This window comes from Lissotriton vulgaris, chromosome 3_2, assembly GCF_964263255.1.
Source record: "Lissotriton vulgaris chromosome 3_2, aLisVul1.2, whole genome shotgun sequence".
In the NCBI taxonomy this organism is placed as follows: domain Eukaryota; kingdom Metazoa; phylum Chordata; class Amphibia; order Caudata; family Salamandridae; genus Lissotriton; species Lissotriton vulgaris.
The window spans coordinates 58,104,477-58,129,855 of NC_141690.1; positions in this window are offsets into that span (position 1 = coordinate 58,104,477).

Sequence of the window (25,379 nt, forward strand, 5' to 3'; positions counted from 1 at the left end):
AATAGTATGTGTGTCTCTGGCTAAGATCACACTGATGGATGAATCAAGCTTCACTCACAGTGTGATCTTAGGCACATGATCAGAATGTTACATATAATCTACCATGTCTGTCTCTGCAAACAGTATGTGTGTCTATGCCTAAGATCACACTGATGGGTGAATCAAGCTTCACTCACAGTGTGATCTTAGGCACATGATCAGAATGTTACACAAAATCTACCATGTCTGTCTCCGCCAATAGTATGTGTGTCTCTGCCTAAGATCACATTGATGGGTGAATCAAGCTTCACTCACAGTGTGATCTTAGGCACATGATCAGAATGTTACATATACTCTACCATGTCTGTCTCTGCAAACAGTATGTGTGTCTCTGCCTAAGATCACACTGATGGGTGAATCAAGCTTCACTCACAGTGTGATCTTAGGCACATGATCAGAATGTTACACATAATCTATCATGTCTGTCTCTGCCAATAGTATGTGTGTCTCTGGCTAAGATCACACTGATGGATGAATCAAGCTTCACTCACAGTGTGATCTTAGGCACATGATCAGAATGTTACATATAATCTACCATGTCTGTCTCTGCAAACAGTATGTGTGTCTATGCCTAAGATCACACTGATGGGTGAATCAAGCTTCACTCACAGTGTGATCTTAGGCACATGATCAGAATGTTACACAAAATCTACCATGTCTGTCTCCGCCAATAGTATGTGTGTCTCTGCCTAAGATCACACTGATGGGTGAATCAAGCTTCACTCACAGTGTGATCTTAGGCACATGATCAGAATGTTACATATACTCTACCATGTCTGTCTCTGCAAACAGTATGTGTGTCTCTGCCTAAGATCACACTGATGGGTGAATCAAGCTTCACTCACAGTGTGATCTTAGGCACATGATCAGAATGTTACACATATTCTATCATGTCTGTCTCTGCCAATAGTATGTGTGTCTCTGCCTAAGATCGCACTGATGGGTGAATCAAGCTTCACTCTCAGCGTGATCTTAGGCACATGATCAGAATGTTACATATAATCTTCCATGTCTGTCTCTGCAAACAGTATGTGTGTCTATGCCTCAGATCACACTGATGGGTGAATCAAGCCTCACTCACAGTGTGAACCTAGGCACATGATCAGAATGTTACACATAATCTACCATGTCTGTCTCTGTCAATAGTATGTGTGTCTCTGACTAAGATCTCACTGATGGGTGAATCAAGCTTCACTCACAGTGTGGTCTTAGGCACATGATCAGAATGTAACACATAATCTGCCAAGTCTGTCTATGCAAACAGTATGTGTGTCTATGCCTAAGTTCACACTGATGGGTGAATCATGCTTCACTCACAGTGTGATCTTAGGCACATGATCAGAATGTTACATATAATCTACCATGACTGTCTCTGCAAACAGTATATGTGTCTCTGCCTAAGATCACACTGATGGGTGAATCAAGCTTCACTCACAGTGTGATCTTAGGCACATGATCAGAATGTTACACATAAATTTCCATGTCTGTCTCTACAAACAGTATGTGTGTCTCTGCCTAAGATCACACTGACGGGTGAATCAAGCTTCACTCACAGTGTGATCTTAGGCACATGATCAGAATGTTACACATAATCTTTCATGTCTGTCTCTGCCAATAGTATGTGTGTCTCTGCCTAAGATCACACTGATGGAAGAATCAAGCTTCACTCACAGTGTGATCTTAGGCACATGATCAGAATGTTACACATAATCTACCATGTCTGTCTCTGCAAACAGTATGTTTGTCTATTCCTAAGATCACACTGATGGGTGAATCAAGCTTCACTCACCGTGTGATCTGAGGCACATGATCAGAATGTTACATATAATCTACCATGTCTGTCTCTGCAAACAGTATGTGTGTCTCTGGCTAAGATCACACTGATGGGTGAATCAAGCTTCACTCACAGTGTGATCTTAGGCACATGATCAGAATGTTACACATAATCTATCATGTCTGTCTCTGCCAATAGTATGTGTGTCTCTGGCTAAGATCACACTGATGGATGAATCAAGCTTCACTCACAGTGTGATCTTAGGCACATGATCAGAATGTTACATATAATCTACCATGTCTGTCTCTGCAAACAGTATGTGTGTCTATGCCTAAGATCACACTGATGGGTGAATCAAGCTTCACTCACAGTGTGATCTTAGGCACATGATCAGAATGTTACACAAAATCTACCATGTCTGTCTCCGCCAATAGTATGTGTGTCTCTGCCTAAGATCACACTGATGGGTGAATCAAGCTTCACTCACAGTGTGATCTTAGGCGCATGATCAGAATGTTACATATACTCTACCATGTCTGTCTCTGCAAACAGTATGTGTGTCTCTGCCTAAGATCACACTGATGGGTGAATCAAGCTTCACTCACAGTGTGATCTTAGGCACATGATCAGAATGTTACACATAATCTACCAGGTCTGTCTCTGCCAATAGTATGTGTGCCTCTGCCTAAGATCACACTGATTGGTGAATCAAGCTTCACTCACAGTGTGATCTTAGGCACATGATCAGAATGTTACTTATAATTTACCATGTCTGTCTCTGCAAACAGTATGTATGTCTCTGCCTAAGATCACACTGATGGGTGAATTAAGCTTCACTCACAGTGTGATCTTAGGCACATGATCAGAATGTTACATATACTCTACCATGTCTGTCTCTGCAAACAGTATGTGTGTCTCTGCCTAAGATCACACTGATGGGTGAATCAAGCTTCACTCACAGTGTGATCTTAGGCACATGATCAGAATGTTACACATAATTTTCCATGTCTGTCTCTGCAAACAGTATGTGTGTCTCTGCCTAAGATCACACTGATGGGTGAATCAAGCTTCACTCACAGTGTGATCTTAGGCACATGATCAGAATGTTACACATAATCTTTCATGTCTGTCTCTGCCAATAGTATGTGTGTCTCTGCCTAAGATCACACTGATGGAAGAATCAAGCTTCACTCACAGTGTGATCTTAGGCACATGATCAGAATGTTACACATAATCTACCATGTCTGTCTCTGCAAACAGTATGTTTGTCTATGCCTAAGATCACAATGATGGGTGAATCAAGCTTCACTCACCGTGTGATCTGAGGCACATGATCAGAATGTTACATATAATCTACCATGTCTGTCTCTGCAAACAGTATGTGTGTCTCTGGCTAAGATCACACTGATGGGTGAATCAAGCTTCACTCACAGTGTGATCTTAGGCACATGATCAGAATGTTACACATAATCTATCATGTCTGTCTCTGCCAATAGTATGTGTGTCTCTGGCTAAGATCACACTGATGGATGAATCAAGCTTCACTCACAGTGTGATCTTAGGCACATGATCAGAATGTTACATATAATCTACCATGTCTGTCTCTGCAAACAGTATGTGTGTCTCTGCCTAAGATCACACTGATGGGTGAATCAAGCTTCACTCACAGTGTGATCTTAGGCACATGATCAGAATGTTACACATAATCTACCATGTCTGTCTCTGCCAATAGTATGTGTGTCTCTGGCTAAGATCAAACTGATGGGTCAATCAAGCTTTACTCACAGTGTGATCTTAGGCACATGATCAGCATGTTACATATAATCTACCATATCTGTCTCTGCAAACAGTATGTGTGTCTCTGCCTAAGATCACACTGATGGATGGATCAAGCTTTACTCACAGTGTGATTTTAGGCACATGATCAGAATGTTACATATAATCTACCATGTCTGTCTCTGCAAACAGTATGCGTGTCTCTGCCTAAGATCACACTGATGGGTGAATCAAGCTTCACTCACAGTGTGATCTTAGGCACATGATCAGAATGTTACATATATTCTATCATGTCTGTCTCTGCCAATAGTATGTGTGTCTCTGCCTAAGATCGCACTGATGGGTGAATCAAGCTTCACTCTCAGTGTGATCTTAGGCACATGATCAGAATGTTACATATAATCTTCCATGTCTGTCTCTGCAAACAGTATGTGTGTCTATGCCTCAGATCACACTGATGGGTGAATCAAGCCTCACTCACAGTGTGAACCTAGGCACATGATCAGAATGTTACACATAATCTACCATGTCTGTCTCTGTCAATAGTATGTGTGTCTCTGACTAAGATCTCACTGATGGGTGAATCAAGCTTCACTCACAGTGTGGTCTTAGGCACATGATCAGAATGTTACACATAATCTGCCAAGTCTGTCTATGCAAACAGTATGTGTGTCTATGCCTAAGTTCACACTGATGGGTGAATCATGCTTCACTCACAGTGTGAGCTTAGGCACATGATCAGAATGTTACATATAATCTACCATGACTGTCTCTGCAAACAGTATATGTGTCTCTGCCTAAGATCACACTGATGGGTGAATCAAGCTTCACTCACAGTGTGATCTTAGGCACATGATCAAAATGTTACGCATAATTTTCCATGTCTGTCTCTGCAAACAGTATGTGTGTCTCTGCCTAAGATCACACTAATGGGTGAATCAAGCTTCACTCACAGTGTGATCTTAGGCACATGATCAGAATGTTACACATAATCTTTCATGTCTGTCTCTGCCAATAGTATGCGTGTCTCTGCCTAAGATCACACTGATGGAAGAATCAAGCTTCACTCACAGTGTGATCTTAGGCACATGATCAGAATGTTACACATAATCTACCATGTCTGTCTCTGCAAACAGTATGTTTGTCTATTCCTAGGATCACACTGATGGGTGAATCAAGCTTCACTCACTGTGTGATCTGAGGCACATGATCAGAATGTTACATATAATCTACCATGTCTGTCTCTGCAAACAGTATGTGTGTCTCTGGCTAAGATCACACTGATGGGTGAATCAAGCTTCACTCACAGTGTGATCTTAGGCACATGATCAGAATGTTACACATAATCTATCATGTCTGTCTCTGCCAATAGTATGTGTGTCTCTGGCTAAGATCACACTGATGGATGAATCAAGCTTCACTCACAGTGTGATCTTAGGCACATGATCAGAATGTTACATATAATCTACCATGTCTGTCTCTGCAAACAGTATGTGTGTCTATGCCTAAGATCACACTGATGGGTGAATCAAGCTTCACTCACAGTGTGATCTTAGGCACATGATCAGAATGTTACACAAAATCTACCATGTCTGTCTCCGCCAATAGTATGTGTGTCTCTGCCTAAGATCACATTGATGGGTGAATCAAGCTTCACTCACAGTGTGATCTTAGGCACATGATCAGAATGTTACATATACTCTACCATGTCTGTCTCTGCAAACAGTATGTGTGTCTCTGCCTAAGATCACACTGATGGGTGAATCAAGCTTCACTCACAGTGTGATCTTAGGCACATGATCAGAATGTTACACATAATCTATCATGTCTGTCTCTGCCAATAGTATGTGTGTCTCTGGCTAAGATCACACTGATGGATGAATCAAGCTTCACTCACAGTGTGATCTTAGGCACATGATCAGAATGTTACATATAATCTACCATGTCTGTCTCTGCAAACAGTATGTGTGTCTATGCCTAAGATCACACTGATGGGTGAATCAAGCTTCACTCACAGTGTGATCTTAGGCACATGATCAGAATGTTACACAAAATCTACCATGTCTGTCTCCGCCAATAGTATGTGTGTCTCTGCCTAAGATCACACTGATGGGTGAATCAAGCTTCACTCACAGTGTGATCTTAGGCACATGATCAGAATGTTACATATACTCTACCATGTCTGTCTCTGCAAACAGTATGTGTGTCTCTGCCTAAGATCACACTGATGGGTGAATCAAGCTTCACTCACAGTGTGATCTTAGGCACATGATCAGAATGTTACACATATTCTATCATGTCTGTCTCTGCCAATAGTATGTGTGTCTCTGCCTAAGATCGCACTGATGGGTGAATCAAGCTTCACTCTCAGCGTGATCTTAGGCACATGATCAGAATGTTACATATAATCTTCCATGTCTGTCTCTGCAAACAGTATGTGTGTCTATGCCTCAGATCACACTGATGGGTGAATCAAGCCTCACTCACAGTGTGAACCTAGGCACATGATCAGAATGTTACACATAATCTACCATGTCTGTCTCTGTCAATAGTATGTGTGTCTCTGACTAAGATCTCACTGATGGGTGAATCAAGCTTCACTCACAGTGTGGTCTTAGGCACATGATCAGAATGTAACACATAATCTGCCAAGTCTGTCTATGCAAACAGTATGTGTGTCTATGCCTAAGTTCACACTGATGGGTGAATCATGCTTCACTCACAGTGTGATCTTAGGCACATGATCAGAATGTTACATATAATCTACCATGACTGTCTCTGCAAACAGTATATGTGTCTCTGCCTAAGATCACACTGATGGGTGAATCAAGCTTCACTCACAGTGTGATCTTAGGCACATGATCAGAATGTTACACATAAATTTCCATGTCTGTCTCTACAAACAGTATGTGTGTCTCTGCCTAAGATCACACTGACGGGTGAATCAAGCTTCACTCACAGTGTGATCTTAGGCACATGATCAGAATGTTACACATAATCTTTCATGTCTGTCTCTGCCAATAGTATGTGTGTCTCTGCCTAAGATCACACTGATGGAAGAATCAAGCTTCACTCACAGTGTGATCTTAGGCACATGATCAGAATGTTACACATAATCTACCATGTCTGTCTCTGCAAACAGTATGTTTGTCTATTCCTAAGATCACACTGATGGGTGAATCAAGCTTCACTCACCGTGTGATCTGAGGCACATGATCAGAATGTTACATATAATCTACCATGTCTGTCTCTGCAAACAGTATGTGTGTCTCTGGCTAAGATCACACTGATGGGTGAATCAAGCTTCACTCACAGTGTGATCTTAGGCACATGATCAGAATGTTACACATAATCTATCATGTCTGTCTCTGCCAATAGTATGTGTGTCTCTGGCTAAGATCACACTGATGGATGAATCAAGCTTCACTCACAGTGTGATCTTAGGCACATGATCAGAATGTTACATATAATCTACCATGTCTGTCTCTGCAAACAGTATGTGTGTCTATGCCTAAGATCACACTGATGGGTGAATCAAGCTTCACTCACAGTGTGATCTTAGGCACATGATCAGAATGTTACACAAAATCTACCATGTCTGTCTCCGCCAATAGTATGTGTGTCTCTGCCTAAGATCACACTGATGGGTGAATCAAGCTTCACTCACAGTGTGATCTTAGGCGCATGATCAGAATGTTACATATACTCTACCATGTCTGTCTCTGCAAACAGTATGTGTGTCTCTGCCTAAGATCACACTGATGGGTGAATCAAGCTTCACTCACAGTGTGATCTTAGGCACATGATCAGAATGTTACACATAATCTACCAGGTCTGTCTCTGCCAATAGTATGTGTGCCTCTGCCTAAGATCACACTGATTGGTGAATCAAGCTTCACTCACAGTGTGATCTTAGGCACATGATCAGAATGTTACTTATAATTTACCATGTCTGTCTCTGCAAACAGTATGTATGTCTCTGCCTAAGATCACACTGATGGGTGAATTAAGCTTCACTCACAGTGTGATCTTAGGCACATGATCAGAATGTTACATATACTCTACCATGTCTGTCTCTGCAAACAGTATGTGTGTCTCTGCCTAAGATCACACTGATGGGTGAATCAAGCTTCACTCACAGTGTGATCTTAGGCTCATGATCAGAATGTTACACATAATCTACCAGGTCTGTCTCTGCCAATAGTATGTGTGCCTCTGCCTAAGATCACACTGATGGGTGAATCAAGCTTCACTCACAGTGTGATCTTAGGCACATGATAAGAATGTTACATATAATTTACCTTGTCTGTCTCTGCAAACAGTATGTATGTCTCTTCCTAAGATCACACTGATGGGTGAATTAAGCTTCACTCACAGTGTGATCTTAGGCACATGATCAGAATGTTACACATAATCTACCATGTCTGTCTCTGCAAACAGTATGTGTGTCTAAGCCAAAGATCACACTGATGGGTGAATCAAGCTTCACTCACAGTGTGATCTTAGGCACAAGATCAGAATGTTACATATAATCTACCATGTCTGTCTCTGCAAACAGTATGTGTGTCTCTGCCTAAGATCACACTGATGGGTGAATCAAGCTTCACTCACGGTGTGATCTTAGGCACATGATCAGAATGTTACACATAATCTACCATGTCTGTCTTTGCCAATAGGATGTGTGTCTCTGCCTAAGATCACACTGATGGGTGAATCAAGCTTCACTCACAGTGTGATCTTAGGCACATGATCAGAATGTTACATAATAATCTACCATGTCTGTCTCTGCCAATAGTATGTGTGTCTCTGCCTAAGATCACACTGATGGCTGAATCAAGCTTCACTCACAGTGTGATCTTAGGCACATGATCATGTTTGACACAAAGCAAAGCACATGTAATGTAAATCAGCCTTTTGTTGTATACTAGTGTTTATATTGTTTACTTATTATAATTGCTATGTAATATGTTTGTAATGGTCTATAATATGTTATTTTGTCTTTACCACAGATTATAATCATCTATACAAAGGAAAAACAATGTGCCATCCAAACAAAGACGGGAAAAGCAATATAAATAGGATTTAAGGTCTAAGGAAAGAAAAATACAAGACTCATCCAAAACAAAATCTTCAGTGAAAAAAAAAGAATGGTCCTGGTAAGCAAACTAAACATTTTCTCAGGGACTTATTGAAATGTCAAAAAATAAAACATGTGATTTCAACGAAAAGAAAGACACCTTTAATTTCAAAGAAGAAAGTGTGTCCCTCCATGTCTGTCTCTGCAAACAGTATGTGTGTCTCTGGCTAAGATCACACTGATGGGTGAATCAAGCTTCACTCACAGTGTGATCTTAGGCACATGATCAGAATGTTACACATAATATACCGTGTCTGTCTCTGCCAATAGTATGTGTGTCTCTGGCTAAGATCAAACTGATGGGTCAATCAAGCTTTACTCACAGTGTGATCTTAGGCACATGATCAGCATGTTACATATAATCTACCATATCTGTCTCTGCAAACAGTATGTGTGTCTCTGCCTAAGATCACACTGATGGATGGATCAAGCTTTACTCACAGTGTGATTTTAGGCACATGATCAGAATGTTACATATAATCTACCATGTCTGTCTCTGCAAACAGTATGCGTGTCTCTGCCTAAGATCACACTGATGGGTGAATCAAGCTTCACTCACAGTGTGATCTTAGGCACATGATCAGAATGTTACATATATTCTATCATGTCTGTCTCTGCCAATAGTATGTGTGTCTCTGCCTAAGATCGCACTGATGGGTGAATCAAGCTTCACTCTCAGTGTGATCTTAGGCACATGATCAGAATGTTACATATAATCTTCCATGTCTGTCTCTGCAAACAGTATGTGTGTCTATGCCTCAGATCACACTGATGGGTGAATCAAGCCTCACTCACAGTGTGAACCTAGGCACATGATCAGAATGTTACACATAATCTACCATGTCTGTCTCTGTCAATAGTATGTGTGTCTCTGACTAAGATCTCACTGATGGGTGAATCAAGCTTCACTCACAGTGTGGTCTTAGGCACATGATCAGAATGTTACACATAATCTGCCAAGTCTGTCTATGCAAACAGTATGTGTGTCTATGCCTAAGTTCACACTGATGGGTGAATCATGCTTCACTCACAGTGTGAGCTTAGGCACATGATCAGAATGTTACATATAATCTACCATGACTGTCTCTGCAAACAGTATATGTGTCTCTGCCTAAGATCACACTGATGGGTGAATCAAGCTTCACTCACAGTGTGATCTTAGGCACATGATCAAAATGTTACGCATAATTTTCCATGTCTGTCTCTGCAAACAGTATGTGTGTCTCTGCCTAAGATCACACTAATGGGTGAATCAAGCTTCACTCACAGTGTGATCTTAGGCACATGATCAGAATGTTACACATAATCTTTCATGTCTGTCTCTGCCAATAGTATGCGTGTCTCTGCCTAAGATCACACTGATGGAAGAATCAAGCTTTACTCACAGTGTGATCTTAGGCACATGATCAGAATGTTACACATAATCTACCATGTCTGTCTCTGCAAACAGTATGTTTGTCTATTCCTAGGATCACACTGATGGGTGAATCAAGCTTCACTCACTGTGTGATCTGAGGCACATGATCAGAATGTTACATATAATCTACCATGTCTGTCTCTGCAAACAGTATGTGTGTCTCTGGCTAAGATCACACTGATGGGTGAATCAAGCTTCACTCACAGTGTGATCTTAGGCACATGATCAGAATGTTACACATAATCTATCATGTCTGTCTCTGCCAATAGTATGTGTGTCTCTGGCTAAGATCACACTGATGGATGAATCAAGCTTCACTCACAGTGTGATCTTAGGCACATGATCAGAATGTTACATATAATCTACCATGTCTGTCTCTGCAAACAGTATGTGTGTCTATGCCTAAGATCACACTGATGGGTGAATCAAGCTTCACTCACAGTGTGATCTTAGGCACATGATCAGAATGTTACACAAAATCTACCATGTCTGTCTCCGCCAATAGTATGTGTGTCTCTGCCTAAGATCACATTGATGGGTGAATCAAGCTTCACTCACAGTGTGATCTTAGGCACATGATCAGAATGTTACATATACTCTACCATGTCTGTCTCTGCAAACAGTATGTGTGTCTCTGCCTAAGATCACACTGATGGGTGAATCAAGCTTCACTCACAGTGTGATCTTAGGCACATGATCAGAATGTTACACATAATCTATCATGTCTGTCTCTGCCAATAGTATGTGTGTCTCTGGCTAAGATCACACTGATGGATGAATCAAGCTTCACTCACAGTGTGATCTTAGGCACATGATCAGAATGTTACATATAATCTACCATGTCTGTCTCTGCAAACAGTATGTGTGTCTATGCCTAAGATCACACTGATGGGTGAATCAAGCTTCACTCACAGTGTGATCTTAGGCACATGATCAGAATGTTACACAAAATCTACCATGTCTGTCTCCGCCAATAGTATGTGTGTCTCTGCCTAAGATCACACTGATGGGTGAATCAAGCTTCACTCACAGTGTGATCTTAGGCACATGATCAGAATGTTACATATACTCTACCATGTCTGTCTCTGCAAACAGTATGTGTGTCTCTGCCTAAGATCACACTGATGGGTGAATCAAGCTTCACTCACAGTGTGATCTTAGGCACATGATCAGAATGTTACACATATTCTATCATGTCTGTCTCTGCCAATAGTATGTGTGTCTCTGCCTAAGATCGCACTGATGGGTGAATCAAGCTTCACTCTCAGCGTGATCTTAGGCACATGATCAGAATGTTACATATAATCTTCCATGTCTGTCTCTGCAAACAGTATGTGTGTCTATGCCTCAGATCACACTGATGGGTGAATCAAGCCTCACTCACAGTGTGAACCTAGGCACATGATCAGAATGTTACACATAATCTACCATGTCTGTCTCTGTCAATAGTATGTGTGTCTCTGACTAAGATCTCACTGATGGGTGAATCAAGCTTCACTCACAGTGTGGTCTTAGGCACATGATCAGAATGTAACACATAATCTGCCAAGTCTGTCTATGCAAACAGTATGTGTGTCTATGCCTAAGTTCACACTGATGGGTGAATCATGCTTCACTCACAGTGTGATCTTAGGCACATGATCAGAATGTTACATATAATCTACCATGACTGTCTCTGCAAACAGTATATGTGTCTCTGCCTAAGATCACACTGATGGGTGAATCAAGCTTCACTCACAGTGTGATCTTAGGCACATGATCAGAATGTTACACATAATTTTCCATGTCTGTCTCTACAAACAGTATGTGTGTCTCTGCCTAAGATCACACTGACGGGTGAATCAAGCTTCACTCACAGTGTGATCTTAGGCACATGATCAGAATGTTACACATAATCTTTCATGTCTGTCTCTGCCAATAGTATGTGTGTCTCTGCCTAAGATCACACTGATGGAAGAATCAAGCTTCACTCACAGTGTGATCTTAGGCACATGATCAGAATGTTACACATAATCTACCATGTCTGTCTCTGCAAACAGTATGTTTGTCTATTCCTAAGATCACACTGATGGGTGAATCAAGCTTCACTCACCGTGTGATCTGAGGCACATGATCAGAATGTTACATATAATCTACCATGTCTGTCTCTGCAAACAGTATGTGTGTCTCTGGCTAAGATCACACTGATGGGTGAATCAAGCTTCACTCACAGTGTGATCTTAGGCACATGATCAGAATGTTACACATAATCTATCATGTCTGTCTCTGCCAATAGTATGTGTGTCTCTGGCTAAGATCACACTGATGGATGAATCAAGCTTCACTCACAGTGTGATCTTAGGCACATGATCAGAATGTTACATATAATCTACCATGTCTGTCTCTGCAAACAGTATGTGTGTCTATGCCTAAGATCACACTGATGGGTGAATCAAGCTTCACTCACAGTGTGATCTTAGGCACATGATCAGAATGTTACACAAAATCTACCATGTCTGTCTCCGCCAATAGTATGTGTGTCTCTGCCTAAGATCACACTGATGGGTGAATCAAGCTTCACTCACAGTGTGATCTTAGGCGCATGATCAGAATGTTACATATACTCTACCATGTCTGTCTCTGCAAACAGTATGTGTGTCTCTGCCTAAGATCACACTGATGGGTGAATCAAGCTTCACTCACAGTGTGATCTTAGGCACATGATCAGAATGTTACACATAATCTACCAGGTCTGTCTCTGCCAATAGTATGTGTGCCTCTGCCTAAGATCACACTGATTGGTGAATCAAGCTTCACTCACAGTGTGATCTTAGGCACATGATCAGAATGTTACTTATAATTTACCATGTCTGTCTCTGCAAACAGTATGTATGTCTCTGCCTAAGATCACACTGATGGGTGAATTAAGCTTCACTCACAGTGTGATCTTAGGCACATGATCAGAATGTTACATATACTCTACCATGTCTGTCTCTGCAAACAGTATGTGTGTCTCTGCCTAAGATCACACTGATGGGTGAATCAAGCTTCACTCACAGTGTGATCTTAGACTCATGATCAGAATGTTACACATAATCTACCAGGTCTGTCTCTGCCAATAGTATGTGTGCCTCTGCCTAAGATCACACTGATGGGTGAATCAAGCTTCACTCACAGTGTGATCTTAGGCACATGATAAGAATGTTACATATAATTTACCTTGTCTGTCTCTGCAAACAGTATGTATGTCTCTGCCTAAGATCACACTGATGGGTGAATTAAGCTTCACTCACAGTGTGATCTTAGGCACATGATCAGAATGTTACACATAATCTACCATGTCTGTCTCTGCAAACAGTATGTGTGTCTAAGCCAAAGATCACACTGATGGGTGAATCAAGCTTCACTCACAGTGTGATCTTAGGCACAAGATCAGAATGTTACATATAATCTACCATGTCTGTCTCTGCAAACAGTATGTGTGTCTCTGCCTAAGATCACACTGATGGGTGAATCAAGCTTCACTCACGGTGTGATCTTAGGCACATGATCAGAATGTTACACATAATCTACCATGTCTGTCTTTGCCAATAGTATGTGTGTCTCTGCCTAAGATCACACTGATGGGTGAATCAAGCTTCACTCACAGTGTGATCTTAGGCACATGATCAGAATGTTACATAATAATCTACCATGTCTGTCTCTGCCAATAGTATGTGTGTCTCTGCCTAAGATCACACTGATGGCTGAATCAAGCTTCACTCACAGTGTGATCTTAGGCACATGATCATGTTTGACACAAAGCAAAGCACATGTAATGTAAATCAGCCTTTTGTTGTATACTAGTGTTTATATTGTTTACTTATTATAATTGCTATGTAATATGTTTGTAATGGTCTATAATATGTTATTTTGTCTTTACCACAGATTATAATCATCTATACAAAGGAAAAACAATGTGCCATCCAAACAAAGACGGGAAAAGCAATATAAATAGGATTTAAGGTCTAAGGAAAGAAAAATACAAGACTCATCCAAAACAAAATCTTCAGTGAAAAAAAAAGAATGGTCCTGGTAAGCAAACTAAACATTTTCTCAGGGACTTATTGAAATGTCAAAAAATAAAACATGTGATTTCAACGAAAAGAAAGACACCTTTAATTTCAAAGAAGAAAGTGTGTCCCTCCAAAAATGTTAGATCTCTACAAGTAGATGATGTTCTCTATACCAATAGAAGAACAACTCAATTCATTGAAATTTGTAGACAAATGTTTTACAACAGAATTATAAGCAATTTATTAAAAAATGTAAAGAGGTATAAAAAAAGACAACTTTTTACAAGAAAAAAAAACATAGTTAAGATTGTGAATGAAGCATTTAAAGTGAAAAAAAATGTGTTTAGTTTAGTAATGAATAGAATTCGTACACTAGATAAAGTAATCAGTGTGTTCAAATCAAAATGTAAGTAGAGGAGAGTAATTAATCGGACTAATTTTTGTGATGTTTTTTCTGGAGAATGGAAGCATAGTTCAAGTTGTGAGCCATTTTTTAATGAAGAAAGTTACTTTCAGGATAATGATTTGGTGCATGCAGTTGACACCAGTGGTCGAGCATATGAGGTGAAGGATGGTTGTCTAGTTAAAATAGGAACACAGAAGAGGTGTTAGCTAATGAAGTTATAGGGAGATGTCCTAAGGCTCAAGTGTATATTTGGAATTGTAGTAGTATTTGTAGTGTGCGACAGGATTCAATTGATTTGTTTCGCAGTTTCTTACGGACATATACTAAAAAAAGTGTAAAACAAAAAAGAAAAATTTTACAAGAGATAGATCCTTGTAGAGTGAGAATAAAAACAGGTTTGCAAGGGCATTCACTGGCTTGTCTTTAAAGAAAAGTATGTCAGAGTGTTTTTCACCATTTTAGGATGATAGCAGTGCATCATAATAAAGTGAGGAAATTAGTGAGAAGGTTGTATTATGCAAAAAGTCCTGCACTTAAACTAAAACAGTTAAACAGTGCTCTTTTGCATGGAACTGAATTAGATGTGAAAAACATTTGTGAAGAAATTGAGTTTTGTTACTTTGGTGAAAAACAGGACAGTGCAGAAATTGATACAGTAGTAGAAAGTAATGTAGAAGATGTTAGGGGAACAAGAGCTCATGCTGTAAATAATACACTGTTTGCAGGTGTCAGTTAAATTGCCAATGCTTGTTCCTTGAGGTTATGCTGTATTGCCAATGCTTGTTCCTTGAGGTTATTCTGTAAATAGCACACTGCGCACAGTAAGAGTTAATCTGCCAATGCTTGTTTCTTAATGCTAGTGCTACTATATTTGTTGGTATCAATGCTTGTGTGGTTGTTGCTGTCAATGCTTGTATGGTTTCCTCGGAGGGATCATTCCCCCAAGTTCTGGAACTACAACACGTGTTCGGGACTCCGCGTGAGCAATATGCTAATGCCCAAACGGTAAGCCTGCCGAGCGCATAAAAGGAAGACTTCCATTCAAGGCGGTGCTTCGTCTCTTTGCACCTCACGACAAGCGCTCCTGCCGGCATTCAAGAAATCCTGCCTCCCGGTTAGTTTTCCTGGCCCGTTTTCCCTTCTAGCTTCCCCTGCCCTTCTCCTTCTGGAAACCTTCTCCCAATTCCATCTCCTCACCTAGAGCTCCGGTCCGGAACCCTCCATCCTTTAGTCTTCGGAGTTTCCTGGCATCGGCGGACGTCATCTTGGGCTTCCGGAAGCTCCGTCGGCGGCCACACCCACAGGAACTTGGACTGCAACATTAAAAAGAAAGAAAGGACAGTAAGATTTTAAGGTTGCTTTGCAACTCGGAACAGTTATCGATGCAACGTTTCTTATTTAATTGAAAAGACTGTTTGATTTGAATATACCAAAATAACATTGTGCTTATTCAGAAATTTAGTGCCTTGTATGTTAAAGACTGTATTGAATGTTAAAAAACAACAGAAGGGCGTTTCACGAGCTAAGAAGTAATAGCAAAAAACAAGCCTAAGACAATCCAAGTTAGAGTTTGGTTTAGGAATAAGTTGAATGTAAAAATCGAGTGCATAATCAGCCTATGAATCTAATAAGCTGAGCCTCTTAAGGCACTTCAACTGTAAAGAGTTTAGACCAGGGTGCTTGGTTGTTTCTTTTTTCTATTTTATTTTACAGAACCCATCTTCCAGCATAGAATCTGGGTCTCAAGGTATGTGCATGGAGTGAAAGTTTTAATCACAACTAACCACATTAACCTAGTTTTGAAATCTTTTTGAAAATAAGACAGCTATTGAGAATCTCTTGTTCATGTTCATTTATTTTTATTTAAAGAGGTAATCAAGAGTAAAGATAATCTGCCAACCTCAGAACCCAGTGAAGTGTTTACAAGGGCCGGTTCTTTAAACGGTTGGTACAGTTCTTGGGTATGTTCATAATTTGTGGTCTAGATTAAAAGGAAATTCCAGAAGGTGATTGTATGTTTGTGTAACTTCAGAATCACGTAAAAGCAATCAAGATATCACCGGTCCTGTAAACTTACAAGAGAAACTGCGACTGGACGAAGACAGACCAGTGTTGTTTTTGTTTGTTTCTCTATCCACTTCCCCTTTCCCTTGGTGACTAGTGATTTTGCAAGTGTTCTATAATCCTTGCTGAGTTACTAGTTTATGAGGGAGTTGGGAGTTAGCGGCGCCAAGAAGGAAACAACAACAGGAGCGTCTGGCATGATTACGCAACAGAAGACAAAGCCACATCTTGTTTCCTCTTGATTCTGTTAACTCATTCCCATGGATGTCCCACAGCTCACTCAGTTAGTACAAAAATTAGGTGAGGAAATGGAGGAGTTGCGAATGGAAAATCAATTCCTTCTACAGGAATTGGATAAAACTAAGGCAGGGTTTACCTCATGGAGAGATAGCTCAGTAGAGAAAAAACAATCATAGCCCCTTCCAAATTTGGTTTCTCTGCTTTTCAGACAGGTTCCTCTAATAGTCAGTCCACTGAGTCTCCAGTACAGGTCACAGTAGTCACTCCTAATCCAGTCCCCTTGGCCAACCCTGAAAGGTTCACAGGAGAAAATAGCAAGTTTACTACTTTTATAAGTCAATGTCAATTGCACTTTATGTGCAAACCTCAGGTATTTGTTAATGACACTGCCAAGGTTGCCTTCATTATTTCTTATTTAGGGGGGTGGCTGCCAACTGGGCCATGCCCCTGGTTGACACTAATGATCCTCTTCTCCATAATTTAACTGATTTCAAGGCTGCAATGTCCAACCTATTTGCTAAACATGTGTTTATCCAGGCTTCTGATAACGAACTCTTAAATTTGCGACAGGGATCAAAAGATGTAATCGCCTATGTCACCATCTTTAACAGGCTCTTAGCTGAAACTCATTGGCCCGGGGAAAAAAGAATCTCTTTATTTTATAGAGGATTAAAAGATGATCTGAAGGATTCATTGGCTCACATTGTGAATTCACCTGACGATTTCGCTGAATTTCAAGATCTTGTGATAAAATTAGACCACAGATTAGGGGAGCGTAGAAATGAAAGACCTAAAGGAGACATTAGAAACTTACACTTTAGAACAGATAAAAAAGAATCAGAATACAAACCCTCTACAGTCGAACCCATGCAGATAGGAGGTGTCAAAGGGCCATTAACTAATGAAGAAAAAGACAGAAGACGCAAAGGGAATTTGTGCCTTTATTGTGGGAAGTCTGGACATTTTGCTAGAAATTGTACTGTTAAACCAGCGCAAAAGAGGGCCCTAGTGATTGATTCAGTTTCTCATGAACAGTCGGAAAACTACACTTCTCGGAGAAAGACGAGATCGATTCCCCGAGAATTGTTGCTTCAGAAAAGATCTCTCACTATGCTACTAATGTTGATTCTGGCATCCCTAAACACTTTACAATAAGGGTGATATTTATATTATCTCTTCAACAAAGACATAGTATACCAGTGCTTCTAGATTCAGGTGCCACTGGAAACTTCTTTGATTTGGAACTCCCTCGTAGATTACATTTGATTCAAGTCCCTAAGAAGGAACCAGAACCAGTAAGGGCCGTTGATGGATCTGCGTTATCATTTGGTCTAATTAGATTCCATACAGAACCATTAACTATAGTTGCTGATAATGGTCATACAGAACACACTGTGTTTGACCTAATAGATACCCCCACCTTCGGAGTTATTTTGGAAATTCCCTGGTTGGAATTACACAACCCCAAAATAGATTGGCAAAAAAGAACCGTTACTCTGGACTCTTCTCATTGTAAGTTACACTGTTACCAAGAAACCAAAGACCCGGTAATGCCCTTGTTTTGTGCCACCACCACTCCTGAGGTCAGTAGTCTTCCATCAAGTTATAATGACTTCTCTGATGTCTTTGACCCTGTTAAAGCCATCAAACTTCCACCTCATCGGGTTTATGATTGTCGAATCGACTTAATTCCCGGAGCAGTACTACCATGTAGTAGAATCTATGCCCTTACGGAACCAGGGAACGAGTACCTGAAAGAATATCTTGACAAACTATTAGAGCTTGGTTTTATTAGACACTCAACCTCTCCAGTGTCATCGCCGCTCTTCTTCGTAGCAAAGAAGACGGGCGATCTGAGGGCTTGCATAGACTATCGCGCTGTCAATAAGGCGACAATTAAGAACAGATACCCACTTCCTCTTATTCCACTTTTACTGAATCAGGTTAAAGGCTCCAGTATTTATACTAAGTTAGATCTCAGAGGGGCCTACCATTTGATTTGTGTAAAAGAAGGAGACGAGTGGAAGACAGCCTTCCGAACCAAGTTTGGCTTGTATGAATATACTGTCATGCCATTTGGTCTCTGTAATGCTCCAGCAGCATTCCAGTATTTCATTAATGAAGTCCTACCCGATTTCTTGGAAGTTTATTATATTGTGTATATAGATGACATCTTGATATACTCTAAAAACTCAGCAGACCACACACAACATGTTCGTTCAGTTCTACAAAGGTTAAGAGAGCATTCTTTATTCGTAAAATTAGAAAAATGCGAATTCAACAAAACTTCAGTGGAGTTTTAGGGATATTGTTTATCTCCAAATGGGATCCATATGGATCCTAAGAAAGTAGATGCTATCCTCAATTGGCCAATTCCAAAGACAGTTAAAGACACACAACGAATCTTGGGATTCGCAAATTTTTACCGACGATTCATTGCACGTTTTTCTGAAATAGTTGTACCCATCACACAGTTATTAAAAAAGGGAAAACCCTTTCTATGGACAGAAGAGGCAAATAACGCATTCATTTTGCTAAAAAAGGCATTTACTTCAGCACCCATTTTGGTGCATCCAGACCCTGACAGACCGTTCTACGTAGAGGCGGATGCTTCTCAAACTGCACTTGGTGGTGTCCTGCTACAAAAGAATCCTAAATCTGGTAATTTACATCCAGTAACATTTCATTCCAGAAAATTGTTAGAAGCTGAACAGAATTACACAATTGCTGAACGAGAGCTATTGGCAATCAAGGATGTTTTTCAGGAATGGAGACACCATTTATTAGGGGCCAAACATACCATAACAGTATATTCAGATCATAAAAATCTTCAATTTTATTCCACAGTAAAAGCCTTCACACCCAGACAAATGCGGTGGTTACAATTCTTCAGTGAATTTGATTTCATAATCACCTATCGACCCGGAAATAAACAGTTATTATCTGACACTCTGTCTCGTTTAGTATGTAAAAGAGATGATGACCAGACTAAAGAATCGCCAAGTATTCTTCCAAAAGAAAGGTTAGTAGTTACTATTGACACACATAGTTTTCTTGACACTGTCAAAAAAGAGCTCGAGTCTCATGATTCTAAAAAATGGTTATCTAAAAAGAACAATACGATTAATGAAGGATTTTTCTTTCATCAAGATAAACTGTTCATTCCTACCGGAGACTTGCAGGAAAAAGTCATACAATGGAATCATGATTCAGCTATGGCCGCGCACCCAGGAGTAAATAAAACATTAGAATTATGTCAACGATATTTCTGGTGGAAACAGATGGTTCCGGGTGTCCAACAGTACATTCGGGCCTGTCCTGTTTGTTCTAGGCAGAAATCATTGCATAAACCTCCCATGGGGTTACTTCAACCAATAGATCTTCCTCCACAACCATGGCATACCATTAGTTTGGATTTTATCACCGATCTACCAGAGTCTAATGGTTATACTACAGTCTTGGTGGTAGTAGATGTACTCTCTAAAATGGGACATTTTATTCCATTGTTTAAACTACCGACCGCTATTGAGTTCAGTACCATTTTCTTGTCCACTATTGTTAAATTGCATGGTTTGCCAAGCAAAATTATCTCGGACAGAGGCCCTCAGTTTGTGTCCAAATTTTGGTCACAACTCAGTAAACATTTAGGAGTAGAGTTGGCTTTGTCATCTTCCTTTCATCCACAGACAGACGAACAAATGGAGAAAGTTAACCAATTTGTTGAACAAGGCTTACGTTGTCTGTTGTCTACTACCACTTCGCAGTGGGATGAGATGTTACCTTGGGCAGAGTTTTCGTATAATAATACCTCGCACTCAGCCTTGGGTTGTTCGCCCTTCTACTTCCTTATGGGACAACATCCCCGGTCTCTTCCCATCTTTCTACCTAACACACAACAAACCATGCTAGACGTCATGGACAGACTAACCAAGTTACTAGATATACAAGAGCGTGCAAAAAAACAATGAGTAAAGACAAAATGAAACATGCCGCTGACAAGCATGGAATTCCTGCACCTGTGTACCAAAAAGGACAAATGGTTTTATTGTCCACTAGAAATATCCAAGTAGAAGGTCCCAAAAAACTAAAACCTAGATATATTGGTCCCTTTTCCGTTGATAAGATTATAAACCCAGTATCAGTTAGATTGTGTCTCCCTGAGGATTATGCTATTCATCCTGTGTTTCATGTTTCCCTCCTGAAGCCTCATGATCCCAATACACGGCCTGATAATCCTCCCCCTCCAATTGTAGTGGGAGACCACCTCGAATATGAAGTTAAAAAGATTATTGATGCCAAACGTATTCGAGGTCGTCTTTACTACCTCATTGATTGGAAAGGTTATGACCCCTCAGAGCGATCTTGGGGCTCAGCGAATAACGTACATGCCCCCAGACTAGTGAGATCGTTTCACGCATTACATCCAGACAAGCCACACCCCGTGAGACGACCTTTGGGGGGAGGAACTGTTAGGGGAACAAGAGCTCATGGTGTAAATAATACACTGTTTGCAGGTGTCAGTTAAATTGCCAATGTTTGTTCCTTGAGGTTATGCTGTATTGCCATTGCTTGTTCCTTGAGGTTATCCTGTAAATAGCACACTGCGCACAGTAAGAGTTAATCTGCCAATGCTTGTTTCTTAATGCTAGTGCTACTATATTTGTTGGTATCAATGCTTGTGTGGTTGTTGCTGTCAATGCTTGTATGGTTTCCTCGGAGCGATCATTCCCCCAAGTTCTGGAACTACAACACGTGTTCGGGACTCCGCGTGAGCAATATGCTAATGCCCAAACGGTAAGCCTGCCGAGCGCATAAAAGGAAGACTTCCATTCAAGGCGGTGCTTCGTCTCTTTGCACCTCACGACAAGCGCTCCTGCCGGCATTCAAGAAATCCTGCCTCCCGGTTAGTTTTCCTGGCCTGTTTTCCCTTCTGGCTTCCCTTGCCCTTCTCCTTCTGGAAACCGCCTCCCAATTCCGTCTCCTCACCTAGAGCTCCGGTCCGGATCCCTCCATCCTGCAGTCATCTCTTCTTGGGCTTCCGGAAGCTCCGTCGGCGGCCACACCCACAGGAACTCGGACTGCAACATTAAAAGAAAGAAAGGATAGTAAGATTTTAAGGTTGCTTTGCAACTCGGAACAGTTATCTATGCAACGTTTCTAATTTAATTGAAAAGACTGTTTGATCTGAATATACTAAAAGAACATGGTGCTTATTCAGAAATTTAGTGCCTTGTAGTTAAAGACTGTATTGAATGTTAAAAAACAACAGAAGGGCGATTCACAAGCTAAGAAGTAATAGCGAAAAAACAAGCCTAAGACAATCCAAGTTAGAGTTTGGTTTAGGAATAAGTTGAATGTAAAAATCGAGTGCATAATCAGCCTATGAATCTAATAAGCTGAGCCTCTTAAGGCACTTCAACTGTAAAGAGTTTAGACCAGGGTGCTTGGTTGTTTCTTTTTTCTATTTTATTTTACAGAACCCATCTTCCAGCATAGAATCTGGGTCTCAAGGTATGTGCATGGAGTGAAAGTTTTATTCACAACTAACCACATTAACCTAGTTTTGAAATCTTTTTGAAAATAAGACAGCTATTGAGAATCTTGTGTTCATGTTCATTTATTTTTATTTAAAGAGGTAATCAAGAGTAAAGACAATCTACCAACCTCAGAACCCAGTGAAGTGTTTACAAGGGCCGGTTCTTTAAACGGTTGGTACAGTTCTTGGGTATGTTCATAATTTGTGGTCTAGATTAAAAGGAAATTCCAGAAGGTGATTGTATGTTTGTGTAACTTCAGAATCACGTAAAAGCAATCAAGATATCACCGGTCCTGAACACTTACAAGAGAAACTGCGACTGGATGAAGATAGACCAGTGTTGTTTTTGTTTGTTTCTCTATCCACTTCCCCTTTCCCTTGGTGACTAGTGATTTTGCAAGTGTTCTATAATCCTTGCTGAGTTACTAGTTCATGAGGGAGTTGGGAGTTAGCGGCGTCAAGAAGGAAACAACAACAGGAGCGTCTGAGGTGATTACGCAACAGAAGAGAATGTAGAGATTTCAAGTACAGAAAAATTTGAACATGAAATTACAAAGTTTAAGGTCAATTCAAGTGAAAGGCCTAATTTTACTTGTGTGTGTTGTCGACGAACTCATTATAAGCATCAAACTAGATTAGTTGATTTATATGTAGAAAGCAAAAAGATAAATAATAATGAGTGGAAGGATTTTGCAACTTATTTGTTGGTAGAAAATTGTTTTGATTTGGGTTCTGATCACGTATTTGTAAATATTGTTATAATAAATTAAATGAAAACAGAATGCCTGCTAGAGCTGTTCATAATAATCTGAAGTTGGTAGACATTCCTTCTGAATTGATAGATTTAAATACGTATGAGTCTATTCTAATTCAATGTGTGCATCCTTTTCAGGCTATTGTTCGCATGGAGCCTAAGACAGGGAAATTGCCTCCTTCAGATTTACAGAGAGGATTAAAGGGAAGAGTTGTTTATTTGCCTCTAGATTTTAAGAAAAATATTGATACTATTGGTGTCGAAAAAGTAGAAGAGGAACCTCTGGTTATTCTAGTTAATGGTGTTCCGACAAAGAGTAAGACAATCTGGCAAGAATTAGTGGATATTAGGAAAGTCAAGAAGGCAACGTTGTATCTGTTAAAAAATAATCAGTACTATAAAAATGTGTATGTGGAAGAAGAGGAAACAACTGTAGAAGACGACGCTGATTTCTCAGCTGGGCAAATTGAAAAAGTTGATGTCTCTAGAAGTGAAGAAATTTATGAACATTATAGTGTTCATCCATTGCATTCCAAAGAAGTAATGGGGAATGCTATTGACTTGTTTCAAATGAAAGAAGCCAAAGGAAGTCCCATTAGTGTATGGGAAGAAAGTTTGGAAGCTCGTTGTTTTCCACAGTTATTCCCAACAGGTGAAGGTGGACGATATGATGACCAACCTGTTCAAATTCCTGCATCTGAATACCGTACTTCAAGATTATATGCAGAAGATCCAAGGTTTCGTCAATGTATTCCATATTTGTTCCATCTATTGTTTGAGAGTGACTTGTCTGGACTTTCTTATGCAGTAAACCATATACTAAAAAGTGGAACACATCTACAAAATGTTTCGGCAAGGGACTTTATGGATAAAGTCAAACTGCAAGACAGTGTTTTGGAATCTCAGCTAATTAATCTCATGGCATGTCAGCGTGGTACTAACGAGTATTGGTACCGTCGTCATGGGGAATTGAAATGTATGCTAAGAAACTTAGGAACTCCTACATGGTTCCTCACTCTTAGCTGTGCTGAGTATGCTTGGGAAGACTTACTTGAATTTCTACGAGAGGCAAATAAAAACCTTGAAAATATTGAATACAAGACACCTGGAGAACTGTGCTCTTTGGATCCAGTTAATGTATGCAGGTATTTCAATCATAGGTTTGAAGCTATGATGTGTTTTACCAAAAACAAAAAAAATCCTCCGCTTGGAGAGGTGTTGGATTTCTTTTGGAGAAAGGAGTATCAAGCAAGAGGTGCTCCTCACATACATATGCTGCTATGGATTAAAGATGCACCAAAATTTGGAACAGATTCAGATAAGAAAGTGATGAGTTTCATTGAGCAGTATTCTACATGTGCTGTTCGGAAAAGTACAGAAGAAAATAATTTAAGACATCAAGTTTTACGCTTTTAAACACATCGTTGTGGGAAATACTGTCGTCGAAAATACAAATCCAAGGACAAGTTCTACACGGAATGTCATTTTGCATTTCCACGTCCAATAACATCGAAAGGAAGAGTGAATCATTTTATGTCTTCTCTACGACATACTGTGACAAGAAAATCACCCAAAAATACATACAACCTAAGAAGAAATGAGGATTCCAAATACATAAATGACTACAACCCAGTCATTTTGTCCATGTGGAATACTAACATGGATATTCAATATGTTGCTGATAACTCTATTGCTGTGGCTCGATATGTGATGTCTTACATCACAAAATCAGAAAAGACGGAACTGAAGGAAATGTGGGAGGAAATTTCACATTAAAAGAGTCTAAGCAAGAAATTATACAGTTACAGTCTGAAGATGTTGTCGCATCGAGAAATTGGAGCATATGAATGTTCTGATCGGTTATCATCAGCAAGTCTATATGCCAAATCTAGAACTACCATTTAGGTGAGTCTAGGTCTTGCTGCAACACGAAACCGAGTTTTGAAATCTGTACAAGAAATTGAATATTTGGCAGAGAAAGAACCAGACAATACAGATATTTTGAAGACAAACATGTTGGATACATACTATCCAAATAGAAGTAGTCATCTTGAGAACGTTTGTCTCTATGAAGTTCTGCAAACCTATACTTTTAAGAGGAACGTCACCGAAGACATCAATAAAGGTGTATATGCTGTAATTGGATGTGAAGGCTGTCTAGTGAAACAAAGAAAAGGCCATTTGGTTAATCATCGAAAATTG